General features: G+C 37.2%; 1 non-coding gene across 1 annotated transcript; it reads right to left on the bottom strand.

The window, feature by feature from the left end:
- Positions 1-9,011: 9,011 nt before the first annotated feature.
- On the bottom strand, positions 9,012-9,148 carry LOC130454244 (U4 spliceosomal RNA). The gene has a single exon (XR_008911907.1). It is a non-coding gene; the product is annotated as a U4 spliceosomal RNA (small nuclear RNA).
- Between the last annotated feature and the right edge of the window lie 1,551 nt (positions 9,149-10,699).

Genomic DNA, 10,699 nt, shown 5'->3' with positions numbered 1-10,699 from the left:
CTTTGTTCATTCTCTCCTTGAATCTTTCCCCTTGAAGAACCAGGTAGGATCCCAAGTCCTCCCCAAGCCTTCTCTCTCTTCACATCTTCATGCTCTTTAGTAAGGAGCCTTTGCTCAACTATTTACACTTTGATCTTGTTTCTATAACCTTTCCAGATCCCATAAGTACATTCCTTTTCTATTATGGCCTTCGGTCTTGTATAAAAGGAGATTTTGAACCTTTGACTTCATTCCCCAGAAGTCCTTGGTATTTCCCAGAATTCCCTATAATCTCTCCTGTGTCTCCACATTGGCAGGATCACATTATTGATATTTAACTGATGGTAACTCCACACACATCCTATTTTTGGGATGATGCAGCAAGTATGGTGGTAAGCTAAGCGTGAGGATTTTAAATGGGTTAATTAGCCATGGGTACAAGCTTTTTATTTTGTATCCTCTTTATTCCTTGATTTCTAATGATCCTTAATAAACCTCAAAACTGTAATATTTCTATTATTTGAGATTACAAATTTGTTTTACAGATAGTTAGATGTTTTCTTTGTTTCTTTGTTTTCTGAGAACTTGACTAGAATCAAAGTATATTCACCTTTTTCAGGTAATTATAGAACATGGAATTATACAGGGAGGTTTTTTCCAAAATGGCCCTAAAATCCTTGGGAGAAACAGTGGCTGCCAGTATCATCTAGATACTTTCTGTCCTATTTCAGTGGGGAAGTTTCAGACCTCTCTGGCAAAACTCAATTGCTAAGGTTCTTGTTATAGCTTTTTCTGTTATGTTTTTTTTTTTAAAGAAGTGAGTATGTTTTCCTCAATGGAATGAAAGCTCAATGAGGGAAGGGACTATTTTATATTGTCTTTGTATACCTAGTGCCTGGCACATACATTGTAGCCTTTTAATAATACTTATTTGAGTCAGAGAACTGTGATCTGCATGGATTAGGAAATACACTTTCATTGAATTGAATTCTTACCCATCATGAATATATCTAGCACCTCAATCCTGGAGAAGATGAATCCAAAGATCCCGTAGGGGCCAAGTTGGACAAGGTGAACCCTCCCACTCCCCTGGATAGGTTCTTCTGGGCCTACTGTGTTCTCTATTTCCTAAAACAACAACAACAACATAGTACACCCTTCAGAAAAAACTAGGCTAAGAAGTCGTAATAAGAGAGAGTTTGTCATTAGGGTAAAACCTAGCCTATGTTGATCACTCTTCTCAGTTACCATCCTCTTCAAAGCTTCCACTGTTTCTCTTACTGTTTCCATCACTTCTTCCCAGAAAATCCTCCAGGAAGCAGCTCTTCCTTTTCTTCTTTTAGTTCTTTAATTTTTAAAAAAATTAATTAAGAATATTTTCCCATGATTACATCTTCTTTTAGTTCTTGTAGTTCTCCACTTCCATTTAGATTATCCTTCACAAGCCTACATTTTTTCAGGTGATCCTCACCAGGTCTTGCCCCAATTCTCATTTTCATACAACTTTTCTCTTTATCTAAATATAGTTATGAAGCTCTTGCATGTCCTTCCCTCTATTTACCTCCTGAAATCTCTCCTCAATTCCACACTAGCCATTTAGCAGCAGCCCCACCATCACAGCTGGATCTTCTTCAGCAGTAGTTCACAGCAATTAACAGTCATCCCCAAGTCAACCCCAAACCATCCACAACTAGAAAGATTCTCCCAGGACTGTCAGGTCGGCTGATTATTCATTTATTCATTTACATATTTACCTACCTTTTTTCTACATCTATGTACCTGTCTATCTACATATTCATCCATCCATTTTTTAAAAAATTCAATTAAAAAATTTCATTTCTGAATTCTCTTCCTCCTTCAGCCCCATCCATTGTCCATTGAGAAGTCAAGAAAAACAAAACCTAGTAGAAATACACAAATATGGCACAACCAAAAGGTGGCTCAGTGGATGAAGATCCAGGACTAGAGATGGGAGGTTCTAGCCTCAGGCACTTCCTACCTGTGTGTCCCTGAGCAGGTCATTTAACCTCCATTGCCTAGCCCTTACTGCTCTTCTGCCTTGGAACCAATACATGGTATTGATTCTAAGATAGAAGGAAAGGGTTCACACACATATTCATGCAAAGCATATTCCTCTGTTGGCTGACATTTAAGGAGCTAGGAAATTGAACCCTGGCTGAGGTTCTACTGGATCTCAGGAAGCATATCAATAATATTTGTAGAGTGCTTTTTGGGTTACAAAGCACTTTATACACATTATCTCATTTGCTCTCTGAGGGCTCTTCTTGCTTTAAATCTAACATCCTGATAGCTGTCAGCATTTATTCATTTTATTTGCTTCTGTTGCCTGTTTCCAGCCCACCACAGACTAATTTCTTGTATATCCTAATTGTGCAAACCTTTTAATCTGCCTCTATCCTCTAGCCCCTTCTCCACGAGACAAATGGCTCCTTTTCCCTCCTGCCTTCTAGCAGCTTCCTCTCTTTCCCATTTTCCCACCTGATTCTGTGTCTTCTTACCTTGTGAATGTTTCCTCCATCCTGGTCCTGAACACTGAGAAATAGTTCTCTGTTGAAACCCCACTTCAGAGACAGCCGAGGGGCCATGGACAGACACAGGGTGTCACAGAGCTCTTCAGCAGAGACGTATTCTTGGCACTGGCAGCTGCAGAAAGAAAAGTGTGATGGATAGGGCACTGGACTGGGTGTAAGGAAGATCTGTTTTTCAATCTCACCTCCAACATTATTCTCTATGGGACAATGGCTTAAAATCTCTAGGCCTTTGTTTCCCCATTTGTAAAAAAGTTAGCATTTATATAGTGCTTTACACATATCTCATTTGGCCCTCATGAATATGTTGTGGCATAGTGCTATTATTATCCCCATTTTCCAGATGAGAAAACCGAGATTTAAAAAGGTTAAACAATTTGCCTAGAATTGCTTAGCTAATAGGTTTCTGAGACAGGATATGAAATCATGACTTTCTGACCCCAATTCTAGCCTCTCTATCTACTACCCTGCTGACTTGCCTGAGTACAAAATGAGACCAGTTGATTTGATGGCCTCTTAGATCTCTTTCAGTTCTGAATCTGTGATCTTGTAAGAAGAGGGCAGCTAAGAGGTCCAGTGAAGAGAGTGTGGGATCTGAAGTCAGAAAGACTCATTTTCATGAGTTTAAACCTGGCCTCAGATGCTTCCTAGCTGTGTGACCCTGGTCAAGTCACTTTACTCTGTTGGCCTCAGTTTCCTCATCTATAAAATGAGCTGGAGAAGGAAATGGCAAACTACCCCAGTATCTTTGCCAAGAAAACCCCAAATAAGATCATGAAGAGACAGGCACAACTGAACAACAAAAATAAGAAAAGGTGGAAGGAACTGCCCAAATCAGGAAAGCAGCAGCCTAGTTGGAATTCCTAGATCAAATGTACTCTCTCCAACTATTGATCACCATATCCCTGATGTTGGAATCATAGATCTAGAGATAGATATTTTCCAGATGAGGAAACTGAGGCCTCTGGAGGTTAAATCACTTGTTCAACATCAAACAGAAAAAAACTACAAAAAGCAGGATTTGAACCCAGGGGCTGTGTTGGAACCTGTTCAAGATCTAATCACAAAGTAATAAGATAAATTTGTGGCTGTTCAGTCATTTTCAGTCATGTCTGATTCTTTGTGACTCCTTTTGGGGTTTTCTTGGCAGGGATACAGGAATGAGTCTCCATTTCTTTTTCTAGCTCACTTTATAGATGAGGAAAATGAGGCAGATGAGGTTGTTACTTGCCCAGGGTCAAATGTTTGAGGATGGATTTGAGCTCAGGTCTTCCTGACTTCAGTGCTTTATCCACTTTGCCACTTAATTGCCCAGTTCCCAGACTGATTGATATCCCTATACTGTCAATCTGTTCCTAAAAAATTCTTTTCTGTTCCTACTACCTTCTTTTGCCTTTGAGTTGAATTCACATCTCAGTGGGCATTAATTTGCTTTGCCTCAGCTTGCCTCCTTCCCCCAACTCCTCCAAGGAAACATATCTCAAAATCTGAGAGAGGAAATGTGTTAATTCTACTTTGCGTGGTTTTGGGGGGGAGTACTTGCAACAGCATTGGCCAGTCACAACACTCTACCTAGCAAACAGGCATGCACTATCAGAGTTTGCTAGTCCTACCCTAGCAAGGTCTACATATATAATTAGCACGCTGTTTCCAAAAGGCACCCTTTTGACACTCAAGAAAGGCTATGAGTAGAATTACTCACATGCCAAGTTCTGCACTGAGTTCCCCATCTGCTGGGTGACAGAAGGAGGAACAGTCATGCTGCTTTGGAGACACACACTTTCGGGTGGCAGAGAGGCGGACGTCCCCTAGTGAGCATCTCTCCTCAACCTATGATGAAGATTTCACAAGAGAAAGGTACACCAAATTATCACTGGAAGATCCAGCTGAGACTCTCAGAACTAGACGAGAGGCTCCTGGACATTCCAAGAGTAGCCCCAGAGGCTCTGGCCTTGGCACCTCCTCCGAGAGTTTGATTCAATCAGCAATATTTATTGAACATTCATTGCATATATTATGTTAGTTGGGCTTAGACCATAAAGATAATTAATGGCAGAGTTGAGATTTGAATCTAAACCTAGAAGAAAATGCTGTTTATTCAATATTTCTTAGATGTTTCCTAGTGCCCACTGGGAGACATCTAAGGAACATCTACTAAACAATATGGCAGTAAATAGAAATCCATTTTCTGGACAAGCTCAAGTTTTGATAGAATGATGAATAAAGGAGTAATGATTCAGTTTGGGGAGGGGGACTAATTAGGAAATGCTTCTTTGTGGTCTTTGAGATAGATTTTGAAGAAGGAATAAAGCCTGGGCTGGTATAAAGGAAAGGGAAATCATAAAAGTGACCCCCCAAAAAAGTACATAGAAAAGTGATCTTTAAATTCAAGAAGAGATCTTTCAAAAAAAAGGTAAAAAAAGCAATTAAAATACAAGGGAAGCAGGGAGCACTGAGCAGCTTTAATTGAGAATGAATGAATGAAAGAATGTCCAAATGAATCATCCTCTACCTCTTGAAATTCCTTTCTTTCATTTAGTGTGTCTTTTGTCTTCACTTATCTGTATGCATGGTCATAGGGATCAGATATGGATGGAGGCCTTAGAAGTCATCTGGCAAACGTTCCATTTTATAGATGAGGAAATTGACAGGTGAGGAGACTTGCCCTAATGTCCCTTGAGTACTAAATGGAAGAGTTGGTATATTTGAACCCAGATCCTTTTACTCCACATTTTTTTTTAACTACAACTTCCTCACCAGTTAGATATTAGTTTCTTGAGGTCTATTTCATTTGCCTTCATAGCCTCAATGAATTGGAGGCAGATTAGTGTTGCAATAGATAGAGAGTAAAGAAAGAGCTGACTTCAAGTCCTGCCTCAGACATAGCTATATGATCCTGGGCAAGTCATCTGATCTCTGTCTGCCTCAATTTCTTTAACAGTAAAATGGCAGTGGGGTCGGTGTGGGTGGGAGTGGGTAAGTAGCATAGTGGATAGAGTGCCAGGCCTGGAGTCAGGAGGACCTGGGTTCAAATATGGCCTCAGCCACTTTCTAACCATATGACCTTAGGCAAGTCACTTAGCCTTAATTGCCTAGCTCTTACTTGTTTTCTGCCTTAAAACTGTTACTTAGGGGGGCAGCTGGGTGGCTCAGTGGATTGAGGTCCTAGGTTCAAATCTGGCCTCAGACACTTCCCAGCTGTGTGACCCTGGGCAAGTCACTTGACCCCCATTGCCTAGCCCTTACCACTCTTCTGCCTTGGAGTCAATACACAGTATTGTTTTGAAGAAGGAATAAAGCCAAGGCTGGTTGTTGTGAAGATCAAATGAGATATTTATAAAACTTGGCACATAGTGTAGACTTAATAGATCCTTCCTCTCTCCTTCCCTGCCTGCCTTCCTTCCTTCGTTCCTTCGTTCGTTCGTTCGTTCCTTCCTTCCTTCCTTCCTCCCTCTGTACAGAACAATGCTTTGTGAAAAGTGAACAACTAAAAAATGTTTGTTGAAATTAATTAAATTCCATATACTCTTGGTTATAAAAAAATCTTGTAGGTCAAATAGTTTAACCCCTTTTGGTAATCTTTGAGAAATCATGAAGTCTAAGAGATGTTAGAAAACTGGAGATGAGGACTATTGCTCTGAATTTTAAAAGAGGAAATGTAGATTCTGCAAGTTACTGATAGATGAGCTTAATAATGATTCCCAGTAAAAAGTCCAGAATGGATTATTAAATAGATGAGAATACTGACCACTCTGAACCAGTTTGCAATTGCTTATGGCAAATCATACCAAATGAACTTTTTTTTCATTTTTGATGGGGTTCCTAAGGCTAGGCGATGCTTCATACACAATATACCTGAATTTCAGCAAAGGATGTAGCAGAATGAGCTCTTTAAGAGTGGAGAGTTTTTTTTCCCCTTTATATCCCCAGCTTTTAACACTGTGCCTGGCATACAGGAGGCACCTTAATGCTTATCAATTTACTGACAAGAGTCTTTTATGCTATATTTATGGACAATCTGAAAAATATAGTGGTCAAAGAACAAATCAGAGAAGCAACCAAGGATTTCATTAAAAAAATGACAAGAAGAAAATATACCAAATTTTTTGGGATGCAATCAAAGCTATACTTAGTGGGCAATATATATCACTAAATGCTTACATCAGTAAGAGAGAGAAAGATCAGATCAATGAATGGACAAATAACAGGAAAAACTAGAAAAAAACAAATTAAAAATCCCCAATTAAATGCTAAATTGGAAATCCTGAAAATCAAAGGAGATTAATAAAATTAAAAGAAAATCACTGAACTAATAAATAAGACAAAGGGCTGGTTTGATTAAAAAAAGAAAACAATAAAATAGATAAGCCACTGGTTAATTTGATTTAAAAAAAAGAAAGGAAAAAACCAAATTACTAGTATCAAAAAATGAAAAGGCTGAATTCACAACCAATGAAGAAGAAATGAAAGCAATTATTAGGAGTCATTTTGCCCAATGATATACCAATAAATCTGACAATCTAAGTTAAGTAGATGATATAAATCATCCAGACTAACAGAAGAAGAAATAGAATACTTCACCCCATCTCAGAAAAAGAAATTGAACAATCCATCAATGAATTCCCTAAGAAAAAGTACCAGGGACAGATGGATTCATGACTGAATTCTGTCAAACATCTAAAGAACAATGAATTCCAATACTAAATAAACTATTTGGAAAAATTACTGAGGAAGAAACTCTACTAAATTCTTAACCAGGAAGATTAAAAAAGAGAAATAATAGATCAGTCTCCATAATGAATATTGATGCAACATTTTAAAATAAAGTAGCAAGGAGATTACAGCAATATACCACAGGGATCATACACTATGCTCAGTTGGGTTTCTTTTTTTTTTTTTACCAGGAGTCCAGGGATGGTTCAATCCCTGATAGGAAAGCTATCACCATAATTAACCATATCCATAACAAAGTCAATGAAAACCATTTGATTATCTTAATAGATACTGAAAAAGTTTTTAACAAAATACAACAGCTGTGTCTATTAAAAACACTAGAGAACATTGTAATGAATGACACATTCCTGAAAATGATAAATGTCATCTATCTAAAATCATCAGCAAACATTATCTGTAATAGGACTAAACTAGAAGCATTTCCAATAAGATCAGAGGTGAAGCAAGGATGCCCATTATTACAACTACTATTGAATATTGTACTAGAAATGCTAGCTACAGCAATAAGAAAAGAAAAAGAATTTAAAGAAATTAAAATAGGCAATGGGGAAATAAAACTATCAATCTTTGCAGAAGATATGATGCTATATCTAGAGAATCCACCAAAAAACTAATCATAACAATAATTTTAGCAAAGTTGAAGGATATAAAATATACCCACATAAATCATCAGCATTTCTCCATATTACCAATAAAGCCTAACAGCAAGAGGTAGAAAGAGAAATCCAACTTAAAATAACTGTAAATCTACTTGCCAAAACAAACCCAGGAATTGTAGGAACTAATTACAAAATACTTTTCACACAAATTAAGTCAGTTCAAAACAACTGGAAAAATACTAATTGTTAATGGGTAGGTCAAGTACAAGGTAATAAAAACAAAAATTTTACCCTAAATGAAGCCACTTATTCAGTGCCATACTAATCAAGCTATCCAGAAATGATTTCATAGAGCTAGAAAAAAAAAACAAACTTCATCTGGAAGAACACAAGACTTCAATCATCAAGGGAACAAATGAAAAAAAAAATGAAAGGAGGTGGCTTATCTATACCAGATTTCAAACTATTTTATGAATGGCAACCATAAAACAATCTAGTATTGGCTAAGAAATAGAGTGGAGAACTAGTGGCATATATTTAGGCACTCAACACACAAAGATAAATGACCATAATAAGCTTGGATCTTTGGGTTTGTCAAATACTAGGTTCCTAAAATCCCTTTCTCTTCATTACCTTGCAAAGATATTCTAAACCTGAATTTCTCCTTTCTACTACTCCCTACAATTGCCTTTTGGAAGAATTTACTATTTGGCAAAAACTGCTGGGAAAACTGGAAAATAGTATGGTGGAAGCTAGGCACAGACCAACAGGTCATGTCATATACTAAGGTAAATTCAAAATGGTTACATAATTTAGAAATAAAGGGTAAAACTTTAAACAAATTAGAGCAGCATTGAATTTAGGTTACCTATCAGATCTACGAATAATGAAAGAATTTATGTCCAAATAAGACAGAACAATTATGAGATATAAAATATATAACTCTGACTACATTAAATTAAAAAGGTTTTGCATGAATAAAACCAGCACAAACAAGATTAGAAGGGGAATAATAAACTGGGAAAATTTTTTTTATAGTTTGTGTCTCTGAAAAGGCCTTGTTTTTCAAATATATAGGGAACTGAATCAAATTTACAAGAATACAAAACATAACCCAATTGAGAAATGGTTAAAAGTTATGAACAGGCAATTCTCAGATGAAGAAATTAAAACTATGTTTAGTCCTATGAAAAAATGTTCCAAATCACTATTAATTAGAGTTTCAATTAGCAATAATTGCGCCTAGGATAAACCTCATTGGCTACGATACCGCCACTGTGCAAAACCATCACTAGTAATTAGACAAATGCAAATTAAACAACCCTGAGGTACCACCAGATCAGAAAGGCTTATATGACAAAAATGCATAATGATAAATGTTGGGAAAGATGTGGAATAATTGGGACACTATTATACTGTTGGTGGAGCTTTATTTCCTTCATAAATTTTTTCTCTAGGGAAAGTAATATGTCTTCTTTCACAACATGATGAACATGGAAATATGTATAGTATAACAACACAATCTATATCATATTACCTGCCATCTTGGGAAAGGGGGGAAGAGAAGGAGGTAGTGAAAGAAAAAGAATAGCAAAATGTTGGGAAATGATTATTAAAAACTGTGTTGACATAAAAAAATAAAAAGACTTGTAAAAAGCAAAAACAAAATAAAGGCTTGATGATAATGCATCTAAGGGAATTCACAGCTTGTTGAATGACTGATCAGTGTTATCCTGGGATGTGGGGGAAATGTTAAGTGGATCATCTGGGGACTCTGTGTCTGCTCAATATTTTACTCAATACACCAGGTGAAGGAAATACATCAAATTTTTCTAATTTTTGGATGATACCAAATTGGGGGATGTAACTAATGGATTGGAAGAGAGAACCAAAATTTAAAAAATACCTCAGTAGACTGGAATGTTGGGCTGGAACCAATTTAATTTAAGGTAGAATTTAATGGGGATAAAAGTAAAATCCTAAATTTGGGTTTTAAAAAAATCCATCGAGTAAATATTAGATAAGAGAGATGTTCAGTGCTGTTCAACTCTTCATGACCCCTTTTGGCTTTTTCTTGGCAAGGGTATCGGTGTGGTTTGCTATTTCCTTCTCCAGCTCATTTTATGGTTGAGGAACTGAGGCAAACAGGGTTGAATGACTTGCTCAGGCTCACACATCCAGAAAGTATCTGAGTCTGGAGTTCCTGACTCAGCAACACCTAGCTACCCAATTTGTAGCAATTTGTGTGAGAAAAGTCCTAGAGGTTTTAATTGATCAAAAGCTCCTCAAGAGCCAACAATGTGACATCCAGGAAAGCTAATGAAAACATTTTAAACAACATTAGTAGAAACATAGCATCCAGAGAAAAAAGGCAGGAAGTTATTTTTCCATTGAACTCTGCTGGTTAGATCACTGATGCCGTTATCATGTTCATGTCTGAATGCGATGTTTTAAGAGGGATCCTGACACACTGGAACATGGCCAGAGGAGGGCAATCAGGATGGTGATGGGACTGGAAAGCAGCTTACCTAAGGAAAAGTAGATGTGACATGACAATTAACTTAAAATATCTGAAGGGGAAGCAGGAACAGACATTCTGTTTAGCTTTAGAGAAAGGATAAGTATAAATTAAGAGGGAACATGTAAATTTAACATTAGGAAGTACTTGCTAACAATGAGAACTGTCTGAATAGGGAATGTGTTACCTTGTTAGTTAGTGAACTCACTTATTACTGGAAATATTTAAGCAGAGGCTGGATGACTTAAAAAAAAAACCCTTACCTTCCATCTTAGAATCAATACTGTTTATTGGTTCTAAGGCAGGAGAGCAGTACGGGC

This window comes from Monodelphis domestica, chromosome 4 (assembly GCF_027887165.1).
Source record: "Monodelphis domestica isolate mMonDom1 chromosome 4, mMonDom1.pri, whole genome shotgun sequence".
In the NCBI taxonomy this organism is placed as follows: Eukaryota; Metazoa; Chordata; class Mammalia; order Didelphimorphia; family Didelphidae; genus Monodelphis; species Monodelphis domestica.
Note: the sequence above shows the minus strand (reverse complement) of the source record. Positions and strands in the feature narration are given on the sequence as shown.